This window comes from Ciconia boyciana, chromosome 2, assembly GCF_034638445.1.
Source record: "Ciconia boyciana chromosome 2, ASM3463844v1, whole genome shotgun sequence".
Lineage (NCBI taxonomy): Eukaryota > Metazoa > Chordata > Aves > Ciconiiformes > Ciconiidae > Ciconia > Ciconia boyciana.
The window spans coordinates 18041928-18065885 of NC_132935.1; the positions used below are offsets into that span (position 1 = coordinate 18041928).

The 23958-nt window shown below is 35.1% G+C and overlaps 1 protein-coding gene and 1 long non-coding RNA gene across 5 annotated transcripts in view; one reads left to right on the forward strand and one right to left on the reverse strand.

The window, feature by feature from the left end:
* The window catches only part of CSMD3 (CUB and Sushi multiple domains 3), a 782968-nt gene that overhangs the window by 372243 nt on the left and 386767 nt on the right, over positions 1 to 23958 (forward strand). The gene's annotated exons all lie outside the window — the stretch shown is intronic.
* Positions 1 to 23958, reverse strand: part of LOC140647425 (uncharacterized) — a 37741-nt gene that overhangs the window by 9970 nt on the left and 3813 nt on the right. The window contains exons 2-6 of one of the 2 annotated variants that reach the window (XR_012040762.1): positions 12480 to 13196; positions 9851 to 9995; positions 9388 to 9515; positions 6167 to 6425; positions 3468 to 3587 (exon numbers count right to left, since the gene is read on the reverse strand). This is a non-coding gene — a long non-coding RNA (uncharacterized lncRNA). The remainder of the gene's footprint in view (positions 1 to 3467; positions 3588 to 6166; positions 6426 to 9387; positions 9516 to 9850; positions 9996 to 12479; positions 13197 to 23958) is intronic. The other variant, XR_012040763.1, reaches the window with a different exon arrangement.

Genomic DNA, 23958 nt, shown 5'->3' on the forward strand with positions numbered 1-23958 from the left:
TGTTTTCTTTTCATGTTTCACATGATGTGGATTTTTTTAATGTGAAAACATGGAATATTTAGCAATCTGGAAGTGTAAGTGCATTATTTCCAACTCATAATTTTGGGGATTATTTGAAAACCATAGTCCTTCCTTTAGATATGAGATCAGGCTGTGGTGCTTGTATAATTACCAAATAAAAAAAATAAGTAATGGATTCTTTTTAGGCTTCCCAAATCAGTGCTATGAAAGGAAACTACAAATTAAAAGTTATTACTGATGACAAGTTGCATGAATACTTTGCACCATTCAGTATTTCAGGAAATGGTGCCATATTGTCACAGTAGCACTTCTATTCCCAAAGCCATGGTGAAGAGAAAAGAAGTTTCTATCTCAACAGTAGTGGAGAAACATATTTAAACACTGGAACTGAATGGTCTTCATCTATAATTGAGGAAAAAACAGCTGCACAAAATACAAGACAAACTGATAAAACTGTGGCATAGCCTTCAAAGACTAGAAACCCATTGTTGTAAGATCATAAGTTATTGAAGAATTGTGACTTTATTTCATTTTGCAAAAACTGATTGAGAATCTAGCAGTGGAATAATATACTTCTTGGAAAATTATACATGAGAACTCTAACTGCAATAGCTTTCATATGTAATAGCTTCCTTTTGTAACTTTGGATATATGTTAAAGAATAAATTAAATAAAAAATATGCATTATACACTTTTTCATAATAAACTTTTTATCACAGAATTTGTGGGGTTAAAGAGTAAAGTAAATAATTATGGTGTAAATTGATAGGAAAAATTATTTTAAGGAATGAAATTAGTAATGTAAACACATAGTACAAAACCATCCTATATTAGTATAGTATAGGCAAGCTGAACTACTGTTTAGGTCAGATTTGAGTTCTCTGAAACAGAGGAAACTATCCTCATGGCAGTTCTGTCGGGTCCTGATATCACACCCTCAGTTTCTGGACAGTGGCCAGATCTGAGGGATATTTTTTCTTTTGTTGTGTCTTTGTTTTATTTTTCTCCAAATAACTGGCTACACACTAATAAAACCTCTTAAATTGGTAGGTTTTCCTGATAGCCATGCCTCCTATCAGGACCAAATCTGTTAGTTAACTATAGTAATATATCAGACATACTCTAATTTTAATTACATAAGAAAATAAAGTTGAAGAAGGTTAGTTTGACTGGTGATAAGTTTTGGAAGAGACTTGTCTAAGATGCTAAGCTAGATAAGAGTGTAGGTAAAAAGTGAATTTGGATCAAAGTAGATTTGCTTATTCAATTTTCTGCATTGATGATCTAATGTTAGGATATGGGATTTACACTCTGATACCCAGTATTTCAAAAGATTTCTTTTTGCTTAAAGCATAAGGACGAGAGGAAATGGCCTCAAGTTGCACCAGGGGAGGTTTAGACTGGATATTAGGAAATTTTACTTCACTGAAAGGGTTATCAAGCATTGGAACAGGCTGCCCAGGGAAGTGGTTGAGTTACCATCCCTGGAGGTATTTAAAAGACTTTTGGATGAGGTGCTTATGGACATGGTGTAGTGGTGGTCTTGGTAGCGTTAGGTTTACGGTTAGACTCGATGATCTTAAAGGTCTTTTCCAACCTACACGATTCTGTGTGATTCTGTGTAACTTTCATCTTGCTTCAACCAATGTGACTTGTGTTCCTGAGTGCTTGGGGTACTATTGCAGCCTGGGGTAGCCTTCTGGCATTTGTGATCTGCATTTCATCCTGTTTTCCTAGCAGTAAGCACTGAGTTGCAGACACATCTGAGGTTTTTCGTCACAGATGGCACAGAGATGTTTTTCCATGACTAACTGCTCAACAGCACTTGCTTTTCTGTTGATGACAGAACACTGAATGATCTGAATTAGGTAGATAGTTTAATCCAGTGTTAGTCCTCTAACTATGTCTGGAAACATGTATTTTGGAAGTATGTGCAAAGTAAGATACATTTGCCATAATGCAGGCTTCAGGAAGGTCTCATCTCAACAAGTTATGAGAGTACCTTATCTATGAAACATATATCTTCATGCCCATTCTACTAAGAAAAATATAGCTTTAATTCTTATTGTTCATATTATAGACTAATTTTTAAAAAACTTAAATTACTGAACTCAGTGAGATGGTGGACAGTTTCATTCTGTAATTTTGGTTTTCACAAGACAGGTGATTTTTCTGTTTGTTTGTTAAATACTATCTAATCCTTCTCTTATGAGGAAGGGGGAAGTGAAACTTTTTGTACTTTCTGTGCTTCAAAATCAGGAATTAAATCTCTATCACTCTTCTCCTTTCTGAACTGTTCAGTCTTATCCATTTCAGTTTATATTCTCTTGTGGTATTTTCACTCCTCTGATGATTTATGTTGCCTTTGTACCCACTCTCTTCTGTGTTTCTCATCATGTGTTTGTTTTATTTGTGTGTGTTTTGTGGTGCAGTAATTAGATGGGATCATGCCAATGATTTATTTAATTGGATTCTAATACCCTCAATTCTATTCCTTGTGCATCCTAACTTCATTTTGCAGAAAGAATGACAAGAAGAGATTCACATTAATGGCAAAAATCCCTGTGCTAAATCAATGCAAATAATTTTAAACCTTGTAAGTCTCATGATTTGTTCAAATTCTCAAATATAAATACTGCTTTGTATTTATAAAAAAAAAAAGAACACTTGTTTTTGTGCAACACCACTAACCAATAGATAGTTTATGAATACAGCACAATTTTCTCTGTACCTGATTCCATTTCTGCTGAAAGCGTGTTATTGACAAGTTTTGTAAATCAAGCTCGTTCCTGTTTCAGTTCTCTCTTGAATATATTAAGCAGAAGAGCATCCACTGCAGAAACCTGGGAGATCTTCCTTGTTAACTTACTGCCAAGATGAAAATTGGTGCTGTATTTTACTCTTTGTTCTTCCTGCTTTGTTGGCCACAACTCACTGCAAGCTTTTTCAGTAATAGACCCTAATCTGTCAGTATTATCCAAATGTTTTATTAATCTTTTTATCTAATTCTCAAACAATGTATTTGACATAAGGTATGAGAGTTCCTGTTTTTAATCCCTAGATTATAAGAATATAGGAACAGCTGTACAAATCATAATAAAGATTCTTTTAACTGAGTATCACATAAGGAAAAGAGAGCAAGCAATAATATAGTGATACTTCTTAAGAATGCTTTCCTACACTCTAACAGTTTGTGGCACAAAGACTTCCTAAATCCAGTCTATTTATAGTGAGTAACTCTTGACGGATTTTTTTCATCCATTACTTTGTCTATTTTTCCTCTTAAGCCCATGTACATTTTTAGTATTCTGACTATTTTGTGGCGAGGAAGTTCCAATGAAGAAGTATTTTCTTTTGTTTACTTTAGTTTTACCAGCTTTGTCTGATGCCTTTTCATTCTTTTCATAGAAAATACAATGTATTTAATCACACATTTTACTGCTTACTCAGTTTTGCAGGACCTTTCTTTTTTTCTTCACAGGGGGTTGTCCTCATTGCTGCTCTGTGTTAGCTAGTATCATCAGCACGCTTTGTCATCTCACTGCTTGCCTTCTTTTCCAGCATATCTACAAATATATTGTGAAACAGGTTAGATACTAAAGAAGTCCATTAGTGACTTCTGTCCTCTGGAAGAACTGAACATTTACTTTTACCATGTTAACTTTTTTAAGCAAACATCCATCAAAAGCCTGCCTCTTTATGACAGAAATCCTAGTCTCTGTAAGAACCTTCCATGAGACACTTCCTCAAATGCCCTTTGGAAGTGCAAATACTCTACGTAAACTGGATTTCTCTCATCTCTGTGCCAGCTAATCTCTCTGGAAAGCACTGGTAGGCTTGTAATGCAGGACTTTCCTTAAGAAAAGCCATGCTGCTTTGTGGATGTCATTTTTGTCCATGTGTCAGCTGAATCTATTCTTGATTATAATTTCCACAGTCTTGTTACATCTCAGGTTTACATCTCTGTACTTTTCAGGTGCCCCTTGGAACTCTTTCTGGAAACAGACATTGTATTTGCCCCTCTGTCCTACAGTACTAAAATCACCTTAAGCAAGAAATCAGACATTCCTTAAGCTTTTCTACCCGCACTTGGAGTTGTATGTCTAAAGGGGCCCCAACCCATGCTCTTTTCCTGTGACCATAGGTCCGAAAAATTACTTAGGTTTTCCGCTATTGCTTTACAACACCCACAGAAACAGCTAGGCAAATAAGCAATTTCTGTTATTCTTTCTGATGAAGTACCTAGTTTTTTAAATTGTTAGTTGTTGGTAGGTTTTTTGTTTGTTGGGGGGACAGTTTACAAATGATCATGTGTTGTTGCTAGAAACTAAGTTCTTTCAAAACTTTGATGCATACCATCAGGATAGGTTTTGTGTGTTTTGTTTTTTGTTGGGGTTTTTTTTGCTTTTAATTACTAATTTGTTCCAGTAGGTCTTTTGACATCTCAGTCTTTGATAGTTCATCTTTATTAGAAAAGATTATGTGCATTGTACTGCTGAGATAAGAAATTTCCTCTCTGTCTCAGGATATATATTTTGCCTCTGAGTTTGAATAAAAAGACTAACACTGTTCTACCCACCCATTGTCTACTCTTAGTCAAGACTGCATACAGCAATTTGACTATGTACATGTGTATTTAAACACACGTAATCCAAGAAAAAGTAAAATGTTAATACATAATTTGTAATTCATAAATGTTCAAAACAATATACTTAATTCATATATTTTATAGAGAAATATAATTAATGTTGCATCAGATTTGATCTTTCATAGCTCCTCAAATGGTATTTCTGAGTACTTAAAAGGCTGTGCAGGTTACATTATAATGAAGGTCTTAAAAATTTCATATAATAGGAGGTTAAAAAATTATAAAATTGTATGCAGCTACTGGACTTCAGCTTTTCAATAAATTATTACCAGTATCGATTGTAACTATGTAATCTTTCCATACAAATATAGTGGTCTCAGGTTATATGAGAACTAATAATAAACTGTGCCTCAAAAAGTTGTTGCATTAGAATGCATTTGGGTGTGGAGTTTTTTGTTGTCTTTTAAAATAATTTCTGGAAGGAGTATATTTTTGGTATGGAGAAACTTTCATGTTTCTGTTAACTTTACTAAATTGGTGAAAATAGGTCTTCAGTCTAAAAGCATGTTCTTAGAACATGAAATTGTGCATATTATCTCTATTTCACCTGTTTCCACAAAATATTTATTTACTGGTGCTTGCTGCTTCTTTTTGATTATTGATTTTAATTCTGATTTCTCTGCATGTTAGTACTGTTTAATATTATAGTCTCCAAGTTGACTTATAAAATAAACTTATTTGTCTTCAACAAGTCTTAATTTAATACTCATATTTCTACTTAATGGTTTTGTTTGGTTAAAAGGAAGGTAATTATTTCCAGGAGACACAGTTTATGATCCTTTTTCTACAACTCCCCTCATGTCAGTGGAGAGCTGGTCAGACAAATGGTTATTTGAAGGTGACTCCCACGACTTTTTAATTTAGTTCAATAAAACTGTAGGTCATCCTTTCTGCTTTACAATATTTAATTAAAAGCATTTAGCAATCAAACCTTTTGTGATACTTATCTATAAAGAAGAGCAGAAGGATTTTCTCCGCTCTGACATTAGTCTGCTGAGCAATATGAATGCATAACATGTGGAAAGGTCATCTTTTGCTTTGTCCTTAAGTATTAGCTACTGCTTGAACCAGGACACTGGGCTAAATGGCTGTTAGCCTGACTCATGCTCCTCAGCATTTCAGTGTGTATTTAACTGCATTCAGTTCTGTTGTCTTATGTATTAAGCATATATGTTACAAGAGACTAACTATTTACCTCCGGTTTTGGGGTAAAAAATATACACAAAACTGCTTGTTTATTTGTGGCAGTTAAGTGAAAATTTTCTTATGAGCATTTCTGGACTTTATCTCTGTAACTGAAAGCAAGAACCCATAGACAATTCATGCTTTTGGAAAGATCCTCCTGGGCAAAGGGTAGAATTTGAAACCCCAACATGATAGAATCACAGTTAGAATACTGTGAGCTGAAGAGCTCTAAGAAGTGCCATGAATATAGGGTTCTGTGTCCATATTTAATATGTCTCATTTATCTCAGAATGAATTTACCTCAATATTTACCATAGATATTTTTTGTCTTCTCCACCAACTAGCCATGATCTCTTAGTTCAAGCCTGGCTCTTTTCTCCGCATATTTTACAACAGTGAGAATTTGGTATGCCTGATTAGTCTCTTGTTACCACACTTGAATTTGAGCTGATGGAGGTCCCCCTCGTGGCTGCATTGCACCAAGTTTCTTGAAGTGGTGAAGGACTGGGTGTGGCAGCCTCTGGAGATGTCTTCTTTCAAAACATTAAGATGCATTTCCTGCTACATCAGCCTGTGAAAGGGTGACAGAAGCAAGATTTCCGCTTGTTTGTCTGCTGAAGTAACATCATGGCATGGTTGTTGCTAAAGTTCTTTAGCTGTTGGCATTTCATGGAACAGAAAGCTAGAAATTTATTTTACTTGGTTGGATGAAGACTGAAGCTACTAGTTTGGTTTTGTATACTTCAGCATGTAGGATAGCTACAAGCAGGTAGGCACTACATTTAAAATACAGTCAGAACTTAAATTTAAAACCTGTGTATGTATGGAGGTTTTTCAAAATGTTTCCAGCTAAAACACTCAGAAGAATCATCATAACAAGTTGAGGTTTTGCACTTCCCTTACTTGGACTTCTGAGTTTTCCATATTGCCAAGCATTATGCCATGAGAATGTTCTTTTTTTTTTTTTTTCCTTTTTCCCCCAAGTCAATAATTAATTTCTGTAGGTGCTATTATGCTAGAAAACAGCTACATCAGCAGTACCTTTTCATAATGTATTTTCATGTTCTGAGAAACCTCTATTAATTAATTATATTGTATGAGAGTAGACCGTATCTTACATTTATGGATGGCTTTTTGTTTCAGGTTGCTCTTGGCTGACATTTTCTGTAACACATTTCCAGAGAAAATGCCTATGAGCTAGAAAGTTTTAGATTTGCCCAGCTGTTGTGGTTTAACCCCAGCAGGCAGCTAAGCCCCACACAGCTGCATGCTCACACCCCACACAGCAGGATGGAGGAGAGAATCAGAAGGGTAAAAGTGAGAAAACTCGTGGACTGAGATAAAGACAATTTAATAGGTAAAGCAAAAGCTGCACTTGCAAGCAAAGAAAACTAAGGAATTAAGTCACTACTTCCCATCAGATGTTCAGGCATCTCCAGGGAAGCAGGGCTCAATCACATATAATGGTTACTTGGGACGACAGACTCCATAGATCTGAAAGTCCCCCTCTCCCTCCTCCTTCTTTCCCCCAGCTTTTATTGCTGAGCATGATGTGATATGTTATGGAATATCCCTTTGGTCAGTTGGGGTCAGCTGTCCCAGCTGTGTCCCCTCCCAACTTCTCGTGCACCCTACTCACTGGCAGGGCAGCGTGAGAAGTGGAAAAGGCCTTGATGCTGTGTAAGCACTGCTCAGCAATAGGTAAAACATCAGTGTGTTATCAACACTGTTTTCATCACAAATCCAAAACATAGCACCATATGAGCCTCTGTGAAGAAAATTAACCCTATCCCAGCTAAAACTAGTACACCAGCTCACTGTATGACGATGCTTACTTCCAAAGATGGTACACAGATAGTGTATTAAACATTAAATTCCCTTGCATTAAACTCATTAATTCTTTTATGGACTATTGAGTCCATTCTTTTGTTTTAATTGGTATTATTGCCAACTTTTCAGTATGATTGAATCCTTGTAGTATTTTGCTGGTGCTGAAGCAACAGTTTATTAAAAGGTAGTTTCTATGGCACAGAGAATATTATGTGAATTTCTGCTTGAAGTACCTTTTTTTTTTTGCTTTTATAGAAAATCTTTAGTATAGAGAGTTTAATTTTTAACTTACAACATGTCTTTAGGCTTATATATCCTGATAATTCGTATTGGGTATCTGAAATATATATTGAGCATCCCTTTTCATCGTTATATCTAAAATAAGAATTTTTGTTTAACATGCTGTCATATTCTTATAGAAATGATACATATGAAATAAAGCACTGAGTACATGGGTTTTAGTACACCTATTAGGAATGCACATGGAATTCAAATAAAAACTTGTATCCTTCAGTTAAAATCCATAATCATGTTATGTTTAATTAATGGCTTATCATTAATTAATACTTTTGAATTAGCCATTGTACTCTCTCTCAGAAAGATTGCTAGAAAGTTGTGGATTCTTTTTTTTTCTTTTCTTTTCTTCTTTCCCCTCTCTTTCATTCCTGCATGGTATATTTCTAAGCATAAAATATTTCATGATATGTAAAAAGTGCCACAATGACAAACTGAAGATCCCCATGATGCCACAAATTTGTTATTAAAGTATTTGTGAGATGCGTAATGTGAGTTTGAATTCCTTAAAACTGAGATCCAGTCTCTAATATCATGAGAGAGGGTGCCTTTGTCTCTGTGTTGTCACATCAAAAAATAGAAGACCATCATCTTCTCTCCTTGGATTCTAAATCTAAGCTTTTTCTTTTTTTATATATTCTGGGAATTAAGAAGGAATTCCAAATTGATTAATTTACAGCTCTTGAAGAGTCAAGGCAGTTATTGTATGTACATATCATCTGGTCAGTTGATGCTGATGGAAAGGAATGTTTCCCCTGAGGTATATTATAGTTTCTTTTTTCTGTTGTGTATGGATGGGGAGAGGGTGGCATCTGCCTCTGGCTTTAGCTTTCCTTTTTTTTTTATTTATTTAACCACTTGCAGCATATGCAAAACACTAAAAGATTTAATTTTATCAGTAACCAAAATACTGCATGGACTGGCCAGTGCTCCAAGCTGGTGCTAAGGTGTCCAACCACTGAGTCTTTCCTTTATTTTCTCTAAGCAACAGCTCAAAATACCTGCCAAATTTGTTTTATTTTATTTTCTGTGTTTTACTGTCTGGTCATATCTGGTCGTATCTTCTCTCACTTGCAATTAATAGATTCTCCAGATGTAGAAAAGTCCTTTCATTTACAGGAAAAGATCTGTTTGCTGGGGGCATTCTCTTGTCTTCTTCTCTGCTCTCCCCATCTCCCTTTTTTTCCTTTTTTTCCTTTTTTCCCCTCTTTTCCCTTCCCCCCCCCCCTTTTTTTTTCTTTTTTTTCTTTTTTTTCCGCCTCCCTCTAGGCTGAAATATTTTGGATATCAAAACTCTTGCAACTCTTGTAAAGAGTGAACTTCTGGTCAGCTGAAGTAACACAAGATGAGAGTAGATGATCTAAAATTCCTTTTAGCTTCAGGAACATTTATGAAATCTGATTGAATACCTGAGAAGACAGGTGGCAAAGAAATCCTAGGAAGTTCCAAGTTGATATGACTAGGTGAGCTTAATGATTTTCTAGAAAATGTGCTGTGGAAGTTAGTGCTTTTGTTGCAATCTCTAGTCCCATTCACTCTAAAAAGATAATGAATATTCAGAATGAAAATTTTTTTGCTTGAATGTCTAAAGTTCAAGTGCAAGCTTCTATACTTGTGGGTTTAGAAACTGACATTAATAGATTGAGACAATGATAAAGTTAGAATTTGACATTATCTGACAGAATAATTTTTTAAAGTATTTTCATGTTAATTATGACACATCCTTTAAATAGACAGACCACTTGTGAGACTTAGAGAACAAATTAATGAATTATCACTTTTTCTAATAATAAAAATAATTTTAAAAAAATCCTCTGATGAAAATAATTAATGAAGTATAGCCATATGAATAATATGTCTTTATTTACTTACGTGTGCAAAAGCAGTTGAAGTTTTCTCTGCCCATCCAAACCTTGTAGAATATTATATGGTTTTTGAACTTTTGCATCTGCCATAGGAAGGAATTCTGTAACTTGCTGTTGCTAGCAGCATCTGGAGTACTGTGTCCAGCTCTAGGCTACCAAGTATGAGAAATGTATGGACTTACATTACAGCAAGTCAGAGGGTCACAAAGATTATTAAAGGACTGGAGCAGCTTTCATATGAGAAGAGGATGGGACCACTGGAGCTGTTCAGTCAGGAGAGGAGAAGGCATAGAGGTATCTTATTCATGTGTATAAATACCTGATGGGAATGAATGAAGAAGAGGGAGCCAGACTCTTCTCAGTAGTACACAGAAGAAGCAATTGCCACACATTAAAACATATGAAATTCCATCTGGATATAAGAAAGCACTCTTTTACTGTGAGGATGGTGAAACACTAGAACAGGTTGCCCAGACAGGTTGCAGAGTACCCATCCTTGGAGATCATTCAAAACTTGACCGGACATGGTCCTGGGCAACCTGCTGTAGGTGACTGTGTTTGAGCAGGGGGTTTGGACTAGATGATCTCCAGAGGTCCCTTCCAACATGAATGATTTGGTGAATCTATGATTCTATGCTAGGGGGGGAGAGGGGGGAGAGACATGGTTCTTGCTTTTAAATGTGGGGAAGAAAATTAATGGGAGGGTAAATAACTCTTTCCCTATGCTTTCCATGAAAAATGCCTTCTTTTATTTTGTCTCTAACTTTAAGTTTCACAAAACATCTAAAGTTTCTGTAGAGTGGTCAACATTTATAAATTATATAATTCTGAAAATAATCTGGTAAACAAATGTTTTTGGTTTTTAATACATTTTTTTTTTTTTAAGCAGGAAAAAACTGATGATTTTGAACTGGAAATCTGCACATTTATTCTTTTGTTTATGCCGTTCCTCTGTAAATTATTTTAGATCTCTTCTGATTCTAAATTGCTTGACATATGACTGGCAATAAAAACATTTTATATCAATCCAGCATCCCTTAGAGACAATTTTCTGTGGATTAGTTTTGACACATTGAGAACTACCAGGAAAAGACATGTTCCTTTATGGTCTGTAAGAACCAGAATACTATATTTTCCTTTACCATGGCATAAGAAACTAGACTCCCTCAAGCTGGAATACCTTTCAATATTTAAAAAACCCCCCATGCATACACATACATATTTTTCAGCTGAATAGTCTAGAAGAATTATATGTATATTCATTTTCAATTAAATGTCTCAGTTCATTTATTTGCCACATTGAACAAGGTGCCATTTTGCCTAGCTGGTAGATAGAGTGTGCGCTTGGGAGCCCGTTCCTGGAACTGTACCTACATGAAGGTACAACTGCATGAAGTTGCTGATTCTATGGTGAATGCTTTATTAATACTGATTGACAGATGATGGAGACAGTTAATGAAAGAAGGCCACAGCTGACTTCTCAGCCAAGCTGAGTCTGGAGAAACTGTTATGAACTATTTATAACTGAGACTTAGGAGAGAAGCATTTGAGATTATTGTGTCTTGTAAATTTTAAATTGTTTCAAGTAACTTCAATGTTACAGAAAGGCAATTAAGGTCATTATTTTCATTTCTGCAAATTATACTTTTTTTCTTTTTAAATGGAACTGTAGAGACATTAGATAGTATGTTTTTGTTTTGTTTTGTTTTTTTTAATGATTAACAAAAATGGAAAAGTATCTTCTTATGAAATCATAGGGTAGAATATCAATTTAGTCTGCATTTTAAATGACTTGGAAAAATATAGAGATGTGAGCATGTGCCTGCAAATTAACTAATCTTGATTATGCTTTTGTTAGACACTTAAGAATTTTCACTTGAACTGTTTGGATTGTTACAGAGACCAATCTGAGAAGAAAATGAACTTTACTAAATAGGTACCATAACCAATGACTTTATTAAATGATAATTAAAGAGACACTATGACAACTTTCTCTGAGTATTAATGTCAATTACTGAGCAAATCCAGAAGTTAACCTGATGGAATTAATTAGATAACATTAAACAAATGAGTTCACAAGCCAAATAGAATAAACCCTAGAAAGTGAACTTTAGTAGGTATTTAATAATAAATGGAAATTAGTAGAAGTTCTGTTGGTGATGTTATTTAAAACTGAACTGAATTATTGGAAATAGTCAGGGATACAAACTGAGCTTATTCCAAATTTAAAGTAGGAACTTTGAAAATGTATACTTGGTGAAATTTTGAACACCTGATCCCTAAAATCTTCTTCAAATCCAGAAAGTGGGGTTTGAAATTCTTCCTCCTTGAGGAGGCATTTCAGAGAGGTGATCTGAAGAAACTAGGATGATGAGTGCTGTACCATCCAGACATAGCCAAAAAAAGTGATATAAGAGTAACTCACACTTCAGTGGAACCTATTGTTACAGTCAGTCTAGTTATGAGCAAGAGGCAACACAATATAAAAAGAACTAAGATTTTCTTCTTTGTCCAATTCACATTTTAAGTCTAACATTCAGATTATCTAATTAACACAGAGAAACCTTATTAACAATACAGATAAGGTTGTACATAACCTTCCTAGCATCTGCTCTTTTTCCTGGAATTATGCTCACCTTTCCAGCGTCTTTTTGTGTCCTAACATGCCTTCCTCATGCAGAGTGAAATGGGGAGGAGTGTACTACTATCAGCATCCCGAGGTCAGTGCTTGGAGAGTATGATGTTCACAGTGGGGTTTTCTTCTCCTTTGGGTCTTCTTAGACAATTATTCTTACATACTTCTTCAAACAGCCAGGTTTTTCCTTGTTGATTCCCAGTTACTGTTTTGAATTTGGAGAATAGCCTCCCTCATTCCCATGAACACCAAGGGCTGTTGAATGTTACACAGTGTCTACCTGGGTTAGTCAAAGCTTCACTACATGTGATTGTCACAGAATTTAAGCCATGACAGGGTAAGTAATAGTCACTCCATTACCAAACAATTGCTGTTTTGGCTCAAACCAGCTAAAAGCAGCTCTGGCCAAGGCAAACCCAGCCAAACACTGAGTCCTGCCATGGCAGGTCAATGCAATGCCTGTGGCCATTTAATGTTAATGGGGTAGAAATCATATTTACTGGGCTACATAACATGCCTAAAACAAGACTTTAAATATTTCCATAGGCTTGGGATCCAGAACTCAGAATTCTCTCCAGGCTATTGCTTAGGTGATGCCAATAAATAGACTATATATGTATATATTTATATATAATATATATTAAAAATTGTGTAATGTCTAAGTGTGTGAATTAGTTATGTGGAAAACAATTGATGTTAAATCCATTCTTTCTTCACCCTGAGGGTATAAAAAAGTAATCAGTATTTCACGTCATGCGTTAGGGATAAGGAAAAGGCCAGACAAGTGGTAAAGGTCATTATAATTAAAGAAATTACTGGTTTTGTAGACTAGGCTTACAGTAAATGATACAGAAAATGGAAGCATTAACAGTGAGGAATTTCAAAAGGGGGAAAATTGTGCTTGACTATCTGAAAAAATGCATATTATATAAAAAGTTAAACTTTTTTGATAGTAGCATTCTCAATAGTAATGAAGAAAAATAAATGAAAGGCAGCTTAGGAAATTCAGTTTAAAAATTTGGCTGAATTGAGAAAAAAAAAAAAAGTGATGGCCTTCATTGTCAGTGGTAAAAATGGAGTGCATAGTTCACACTGTTGAATACCGTCCCTTTCTTGTTGGTAAGTCCTAGTGGCCATCACCAATCTATTTATTACCTAAAACCATGCATTATTTTTAGACAGTTATCTTGCAGTTACTTAAAATAGTTATAAATGTAATAGCTGTGGGTTATACACACAGCTGCAGTAATAAAACTTATAATAAGCTTAACTATAAAAAGTATGAAAAAAACTGTAACCTAAGTGTTATGGTTGCTTTCTACATGACATTTGTAGATCATATTTAACTTATAAAATGCCTCCATATACGATGATAAAAACCATTGAGAACTATGTCTATCTAAAGATACTGTGTTGCAACTTGTTTATTAAAACTTATTGTGCTAATATTATTTTTGCTTCAAATTGCTTATTTTTCACCCACACTCCAAATCCTCATATGCTTAACCCTGAAAATGTATGGGAAGAAACAGAGAAATTATGGAAAATAATCCTGAAAATGTACATTGTGTTAGTGTATCTGTAAGCGGGGAAAATGTCTTATACTTGGAAGGATGGTAGGAAGTTATTATGTGTTCTGCTAACATGGCCATCTCTAATGTTAACTTTTTATATCAACTTAAAGGACGCCTGAAATCTGACAGTGTAGCCATAGGCTTCAAAAAATGAAAGCATGGACACAGTGTAATAAATAATAAATAACATTTGGCATAGAGGTATGGTGCATTGTTTCCTACTTTAGCACTGCATTTAAAAAGACTAAAAGCTACACATGGGAGAATATAAGCCCTGGGGATAGTTTTTGTCAAAATAAAAAATGTCTCTAAAATACAACCACCAAGAAATAAGAGTAATCCGAAAGCTTCAAGGCAACTTTTCCACAACTTTGTAGAAACCAAATCACTTCATCTAGTGTGACATATGTACTGTAATACATAGTGTGCCAAGTCAATTAAATTGCTAATTGTCTGGTTTTGAGAAAAACAGATGGTGGGTCAAATTTTATTCACTTTCAACAATTTTAGGCCACACACCCATTGGTGATATACTCATATTACCCAGTGGGGGGTTTAAGAAAGATTGCCAATGTCTTTTTCAAACGGCTTACTTTTCTTTCCCCCATCCCCTCCTCCCCTTGTTTTTAGGACTATTTAAAACTGAGGTTTTGGGTTTGTTTTGTGGTTTTTTTCCTACATGTATATTTTCTTCTGTTTACTTATCCAAAATGCTGTTGTAGGTTAGAAATAATCATACAAAGATGTACAGTAGAGATTGCAAGTTCGCCAATTTTGATCTCTTCCAGAAGTTATTAAGGGTTATAATATTAATTGGCTTTTACATGGTCTTACTGCTCATCTGACTGGTGCTTGGAAATTTTTTTCCCCTTGATTTCTACAGTTTTTTTAGTTCTTTTCAGTGTCTTTTGCAATAACCTAACAATGGCTATATTTAGGACACTCTGGTTGGACATGTGAACCATAATTAAAATCAGGAAATCTGTGGCATGTTCTAGATTTTTGAGTTTTGTCCTCTCTGCTCTCTAAGTGGTGCCTAGTTATTACCTTCTATGCCAGGACAGCATATTCTTCCTGCAGATGACCTCTTGTTCATTTTTTCTGAATTTTTTTTTGGATAGGTATGTTTGCTAAAGCAGAACACTCTGTTAGTAATATTTTCATTTAAAATATTGTTCTAATAAGACTAAAAAACTGAAAAGGTGCAAAGAATTGCATTCCTGTAGTGTGAAGCTGTGTGCAGGTGGTCTATGGAAAGCCAACACAAAACATGCTAATTCCCTTTGTCTGTGGTTAGCAAGCCAGAGATAACCTGAGCAAAAGAATCATCATTCCATAGTCTTCCTCGGTGACTGTAAGCCTCCTATTTCCAGTGAGCCCACTACTACTGAAGAAACTTAACATCTCACTACACCTTCTCACTTTGTATTTTCTTCAAAATCAGTAGAAATTAAGCAGAAATATAATGAAAGTATTTTGTGCTGTTTTTTTTTCCTTTTGCCCCTCATAAACATTTTCCATTCCTTTCCCCATAAGGGGGTCAGATGTGTTCTAAAAATCCAAGGATTTCTCCATGTAAACATGTTATGAAAAATGTTTTAAATTGACATATTTATTTTAAATTATGGTGGTTTAAATAATTTTTTAATTCGGCAACTGGGAAAAAAAAACCCCAAACGTGGTCAGTATTTAAAAAAAAAAAAAAAAAGTTGTTTTTTGCACAAATTGGGCTATTCCTAAGACCTTTGGAGAGATATGACTTAATGTCACCTAGGAAGATACTTTTATATGAGTTTAATTCTGGTTGGATTTATCCCCCTGGATGATTTGGCCATAAAGTCAGCACTGCTATCTCTGGTTTTCATTCTTTAATGCAGCCAAGATAAATGCATTTAGATCTACTACCTCTGTGCTAAGTAATTAACATATTATAATCTATGATGTGAATCAGATCATCTGTTTACAAAGAAGCGTTCATTTTTCCACTTTTTTATTAGTTATGATACCTTGGAAAAGCCTTGTTCATTGTAAATATGGATAGTTTCTTGTTTGCTGATGCATTTAGTAGTTCTGTTTTCTTAATTTATTTTTCTGGAACATTTCAAGTAAGTGATCATTGCCAGACTTAAATATTCGTTCTTTTTATAAAATTGTCATAATTCTAGGGTATGGCAGAGTTGAACCCTGGACTGATTCACTGGGGGGAGCTAAAGAAGATTACAAGGATTTTGGTACTGTGTTGTGACCCAAGCTGAAACTGAAGATGAATCATAGGAACACAGGGTGATCTGGGCCCAGTGCAGCTGCAATTTCCCATTACTCCAGTCCCTCTGTCACCGTTACTGAACTACTAGTAATATATTTGATGTACTTAAGAAATTAATGTGGTTCAATAATGATAGGTTTTGTTGCCACAGAAACCTCTTTTAATGCTCAGATTGCTTAATGTTTTTCAAGTAGAAATTTGCTTTGTATCCAGGCTTCTTTTGTTCAGTGAAATACATGTATACATACAGTTTCAGAAGGGATAGGTTCTTAGAGCTTCAGCCACTTGGCTAAAGTAGAAAATGAGGTAACTGGTTTGTTGGGTTTTCTTAGCTGCTTTTCAGCTTTTTATGGCAACTTAGTTGTCTGAAGATTTTTTCTGTGAAAGGAAATGTCTAGTGGCAGATATTAAATTTTCTAGAAATTATGAAAATTTGACTTAAGATCTAATTTCAAGTTACTGTAATTTCATTTAAATGATTGGTAGCAAGTGAGGGGCAGTGTACGGGAAAGTCAAACTCATCCTAAAGTAATGGAGTTGATGTGAACAACTGAATTTAGATATCGAGCAGTTTCGTAGGACTGTCATCTTCAGAAGCATGGGTGGCACCCCATGCTCAAGGACAGCCTCTCCAAATCATATTGTGGATGTGGAATGGAAAATCTTAGAGACAAGGTGAATTATTAGTGAAAGGCAGATCACGAAGCATGTTATAGAGAAGTGCTTCATGTCCAACTATCTTGCAGAACTGAAATAATTTACTGGGTGTTTTTAGTGAAATAAATTAATTGTGGGTAACATCCCATGAGATCTCATCTGAAGTGATCCAAGAATAAATACCACTCTTTAGACTTCTCATTTTTCATGTTTTCTATTGTTATCTCATTTTTATTACTTTCCTACTTTTAAGCACCACTTACACCACTATTTTCAGTAGTGGGTAGGGGGTTGATTATTGATGAAGTGAATCTTTAATTTTCTTGGTAAGTGGTTCCAAATCTTGTTGGAGATTCCATTAATTTGCATTACTCAGATCTTTAAGATGAAAGTTTAGCCTTTTTAATACTGCCATTGTGAGTTTGCATTTAACATTCACATTTATAAATTTAAATATGTGTATAGGAATATACTTTTGTCATCAAGATTCGTTGAATGTGCTTTTGAGTAACTGGCACCTGGTAGAATTTACCTGATTTTTATTTTTTCTGTAATACCTATCGTTCTTCAAAAAGGCAAAACAGTTTCCATCTGTAGAACTCAAAGACTCTCAACTTTGATTCCTCTCTGTCTACAGAGGTTCCCATGAACAAAGGACATTTCTTTTGCCAACTTAGTTAAAATACAGGTCTTGTTAGGCACGTTTCTTTCTTTTTGTCTTCACATAGGGAGTGGAATTATGTCTTGGCAAAATTTGTAAGTGACATTGAAGATGAACCTATGATAATATTATGTCTTTCCTCCCATCACTCTTTCATTTTACATTTCTTCAGTTCATTTTCAGGCTTCCTTTAGATGACAGTGGACATATACATGGTATCTTCTTAGTCTCTCAACCCATAGTGAGCACAATCTGTATTCAGCCTCTTGAGTCAGCGAATTTAATTCCATGAGACTTAGGAATCCCAGCTTAACTTGTATACCTAGAAACTGTAGGGAGCTGTCACTAAATAAAACTCATTACAATAGAATGTTATAAAGCATAACTTAAAGTGCAATACTCATATTTAGCACTTGTATGTTTTCTGGCTGGTTTTAAACCTGTTATTTTGGTTTAGACTGTTGCTGTGCATGTGTTTGCATCCATTAGAAACTTTAAATGCATTTAAGAGTTCCAAGGAATGCATAACAAGATTCAACTATGAAATCTAAGTGGACTGTATCTGATAACTGCTTAGCTTTCTCTCAGATCTTTATAATCTTTAATAATTAGTTTTGATTAAAATATCAGATAAAGTCTGGACCATAGGAAAGCATATAAAACCCCCAAAGACTGATTTTTATCTGAATGTCATTCCTTTGCAGCTCTTATCAGACGACTGTCTAATACCTGTTATGCCAACATAAGCATACACAAACCTAACTGAATAACAATGTTTTGAAAGCAAGACAATTTCTTCATTAAATAACTGTCATAAAGAAAACATCTACTTTTAAATGTAAGTGTGATTGGCTGTGTGCTCATTCTCTTAAAATTCATATGTTTCTAAAATAAAAGTGAGTATCTCTCATGTTTGGGTTTTTTTTAATATTTCTGTCTAGAGAATTTAGCTCAAATGTAATTAATATTTTAAATTCTGAATGAGTCCATAATTACAGGTTTGAGGTATTTGAAGTGACCTCTTCATTTTAGTGAAGAGCTAACTCATATACCCAGTAATATTTTAAAAGTCAGAATTGTTTATGTAGAAAGGAAAGCATAAATCAGAAACCTGTTTAGTCTCTCAAGACTTGCATCTGATTTTGGCACCTGGATGGATGGCATTTGAGAGAAACCCTAGCACAGGTCCCAGTGGTTCTTTTCCACTGTGCTGGAATTAGGATTTCTCCAGAAGCTGTTTAACATTAGATCTATGATTCAGTCTGTGCTGCAGTAGTTCATGTTCAAAAACTACTAATGAAACATAGTATGATGGAGGTAAAAAGTTTATCTAAATAATGTTGTATTTTTGCCTTTTGCTTAAGCTAGGTATGGAGTGGATTGAATTCAAGAACTGTGGGGTGGGTTTTTTTGGAGGGTAGTCTTTTTGCAAAGTCAACTGTTCAAAAATTAGGAAGCGTCAGAATGTAAGTTACCATGAAAGCATAATCAGCCTCTGTGTGCACATTCATTATCATACGGTCTTTTAATTACACAGTCACCCGGTATTTCCCTTACACTCCCTGCCTTGTTCATTGCATTGGATGAATGGTGCTTGGGAAATGTAGCAGCTGCTTAATATTTTTAACCTCATCATTCAAGTGTTGGCCTCTGCCTTATTTACTGCACACTCTTTAAAGTCTGCAATAAATACACAATGATTCTATCTCTGTTTTAGCATATATACAATCTTATTTTCTAATCATAACAAAGATTGTACTGCTTTTTTCTCCACTTCAAGATTTAAAAATCATTATAAACCTAGTGTTATGTGGAGAAAATGGGATAAGGATAAATCAGAACCTATTCATGAATTAGTGGCAAAACCACTGTTGGAACTTCTTACTTCATGACACACAATTCAGGCTTTATTGCTGCTAACCAGACTGTGATTTTAGGTGATTGTTGAGCTGATGCATTGCATCTCTCATTTACTTTCCTGATACTTCTGATTGCTCACACTTTTTATTTATCAGGTACCAGGATCTCAACCTAGACACTCCAGAAATGAAACTCACATGGCAAGTAGGCCAGATGTTAAAATTGTGTTTTTTCATTCTCTCCGGGCATATACCTTAATTGTTATCATCCATCTAATGAGGCTAGCATATATAACACATCACAAACTGCAACTTCTTAGATTCTTCTCATCACATTTTTAACTGCAACAGCATGCTCTTGTCTTCAGGTAGCTCAGCTGACATTTTACTCATGTTACTTTCTCTTCTATGTTGACATTATGTCAAAAATTTACATCTCAAGCTGATTTATAAACATAGTCCAACTTTTTGAACTAGAGTAACTGACATAAATAAAGCTAAGTTCACCCATAAAACCAGTATTTGAGCAACTGCCATTAATAAATTTACTCCTTCAACATTTTTCCATACAATAACCCTTTCTGACTTCTTTTCTTTAACAGATTTAACACCTAATTGTCAACATACTGATCTCCCTGCCTAGCAGTATCCCTTAGGGCCAAAGGAATTCTGCTTTCTGCATTTATGTGTATTGCAGATATCTGTCAGTTTACCTTTATGCTTATTTCTTGACTGAGCTTATAGGTACATAAAAAAGGGGTAACACATCATCCTAACCTTATTTCCATACACTTAACAACATGTTGATTGGACATATGTCAGATTGGCGGTAGAAATAGAAGAGGAGAAAAATGCATTTAAAATTCAATGAATTTTATCAAGGAACAAAAAGCATCTATGAAGAAAAACTTATTCAGCATATTAGACTATGTATTGTCATTAAAATCTGCATCTTCCTTAAGCTGTCTGTGGTTGAAGTTAATGTTAATAAGTTCACCTCTTCAGAGTAAGAAAGGCCCATACAAATTTCATTACTGCTATTATACCATCTCAGGATTAATAAGCCTTCTACTTGGACCACAGCAAGCTGTTCAAGATTTTTTTTGTTTGTTTATTTTTCCCCAAACTCTTTCAATTGGTTTTCCAAACCCTGCCTTGCCTATGGACTTAGACCATCAAAATACAGTGCCATTACAATAAGGTTGATTAAGACCTTAAGTCTTCTGCTTTTTTCTTAATGGCCTTATTATCTGTTAGGTTCACCTGTGATTGTGAACAACTGTATGTCAACTCCTTCTTTATTTCTCACGTTACGCATCTAATGCTTTATTCCTCATTGGAAAAAGGAATTCTCTTGCACTATCTGAGATTACTGACCACTGTAGACTTGGAGTTTTATGATAGCTGGTCACTTTTTAAGAGCCATCTTTTAAAAGCACAGGAGCAGGAAATCCCAAAGTGTCAGAAGTCAAGCAAGTGGGGCAGAAGGCTGGCTTGGATGAGCAGGGATCTTCTAGAACATAGGTGGAACAGGAAAGTGTATGGACATTGGAAGCAAGGACAGGTGACACAGGAGGACTACAGAGATGCTGTTCACCACTACAGGGAGAAAATCTGTGCGGCCAAAGCTCGATTAGAGTTCAAGCTGGCCAGCACTGTGAAGGACAACAAAAAGGGCTTTTTAAAAATATGTTAACAGCAAAAGGAGGACCAGAGATAACATTAGTCCGTTACTTGATGAGGTCAGTCAGCTCACAAATAGGGACACAGACAAAGCAGAGATGTTTAATGACTTTTTTTGCCTCTGTCTTTAAGACCAATGATGGGCCCTGGGACCCCCAGAGTCCTATGTTGGAAGACTGTGACTGGGGGGGATGATAAACTCCCAGCTGACTCTGAACTTGTGCGAGACTTGCTGCTCCAGCTGGATGCGCATAAGTCTATGGGGACTGATGGGCTTCATCCCAGGGTACTGAAACAGTAGGCCAATGCTATTGCGGGACCTGTCTCCATTGTCTTTCAATAGTCTTGGGTGTCTGGGGAGGTCCCAGTTGACTGGAAGCTGGCAAATATTGTCCCAGTTTTCAGTAAGAGTAAGAAGGAAGACCCTGGTAATACAAGCTTGTCAGTCTGACTTCAGTACCTGGTAAAATTATGGAGAAGGTTATTCTAGGAGTTATTGAAAAACACTTGAGAGACAACGCAGTCATTGGTCATAGCACAGGTTCATGAGGGAAGAGTCCTGCTTAACTAACTTAATTTCCTTTTATGACAAGGTCACCCATCTAGTTGACCAAGGGAAGCCAGTAGATGTTGTGGTTTTTGATTTTAGCAAAGCTTTTGATACTGTCTCTCACAGTATCCTTCTGGACAAAATGTCCAACATACAGCTAGACAAGTCCGTAATATGTTGGGTGAACGATTGGCTGAGGGGTTGGGTTCAAAGAGTTATAGTAAATGGGGTTACATCAGGCTGGTGGCCAGTCACCAGTTAAGAATATGGATTTTTTAATGTAGTGATATATCACTGCAACATGCAGTCTTAAAGAAATCTCATTATTTGGTGTTATTTTTAATCTTTATTTGCTTCCCTACACTTCATGGGGTAGCATAGTCATTTAGCACCTCTTTTAACTTAAAAATTAATATTTATAAAGTAGTTGTCCTGGGCTGTTAGCTGCCTTACCCCTAAAAATGACCATTTTTTATAGATTAAAGGTCCTTCCCTCCCAAATATTTAAATGGAAAATATGCATTAAATCCTGTTCTCCTCAGTACACTGTAAACCCACAGTATTGCATGGGTTGTTTCAAATCCCTAAGCATGTTAATGAGCTTTATATCCACAAAGTTTTGTCTTAGTGCTTATTTCGCAGAACTGTACTCTTCTGCCAGGCTTTTTGTTGAAGGAAATTTTCAGTACAGTAATATCTACGATACAATAATACAGATCTCTGAGCAATTTGCTAGATCTCAGATTTGTATACCAGGAGATTTCTGGATGGTGATTACTTTTTTAGTTATTTTACCTATGTGAAAGAATAACAACTGGATTTGTTTTTTTTCCCTAAAGAAATTAATGAGGTTTGATTATATTTAAATGAATTTTTAGGTGTATGTTCTAAGGAAGTATTGAGCATTTTTTTCCCTTAGTAACTGGCTAAGTTTTTCATTGTCTTTTACTAGTTAAGTGTGGGCAGGAACTGTTTCACTGATGACTTTTCATAGCTAATATGTTCCAACAGGTGTGCCAAAACTCAAGGCAGAGTGATGGAAGAAATTATACAAATCATATGCAGTAGTCAGGGACTGACCTTTTATTTCACAGTAGTTCTTTATGTTTCAGTGATTTTTTTTTTTATTTTTTTTTTTTAAACAGTGAAATATGACAACATTAGTAGTCCAACATTTTGGACATTAGTAGTAATTGCAGCAGAAAAGTGTAAGAAATAGTGTGTGTAGTAATTTGATTTTTTTGTTGTTGTTAAGTCATAATTAGAGCAGTAGATATGATGCTCTAACATGATATGTTAGTGTTTTGGAATAGCATAAGCTTCCATGTGGCTATGGGAACATTTTTACATTGGTTATGAGGATGCATTGATAAGACATTTATGAGTTGGACTGTTCTATGACTTGGGGTTCTGATAAGATACTTGTCAGGCTACTGTGATTTTGATAATACTGTTCAGGTAGATACAATGTACATGTAAAAAAAAAATCATTGGAATATCATTTAATGAAAAAATTGTGAACAGTTATTTTGATAACATCAAAATAAAATAAACTTTAGATGAAACAATATAAAAAGGTTGTATTTTAAAAATGGTGTTAGTATTTCACAAGATGATGCCTTTATCTTTTACTAGCTATGTTGTTTTATGAAGCCAACAAAGTTTTGAAAGCCAGAACAACTGCTTTAAAAGGTGCTCTTTTGATGAAGTTTTATGTTTAATTTTGCCTCCTCTTTCTGCTGTAGTAAACCCATGATTAAAAAAAAAAAAAAGTCAGAATCATCAAACCAATTGTTAATAAATTCCTATCCATGTGTTTCAGGATGCTCTCAGTGTTTGGTTTTGTTTGGATGTTTGGGTTTGGTGTAATGACATGTTAACTTTCTTCTTAAATTCTTATATGTACAGGAATTCCTGCATTAATTTTACTTGAATAATAATAAGCCATACGATTTTCCTTTTTTTCCTCTCTCTCTTTTTTCTCCCTTCCTTCTAATACTGATGTACTTCTGCAGTTTGGGGAAAACTAGCTTTAGCTGCTTACTGTACCTTTGAGAAAAAGGAGAGAACAACAAGCTCTGACTAAATGAGATTATAAGGAGATCAGAAGAGTTGTAAGTTGATGGTATTTTTAATATCCAGTTCCAACTGAATCCATTATTTCTTTTGCACTGAACTGAGACTAGCTGGAATAATCTCATAGTTCCTTTGTTGTCCATGGGATCAAAAC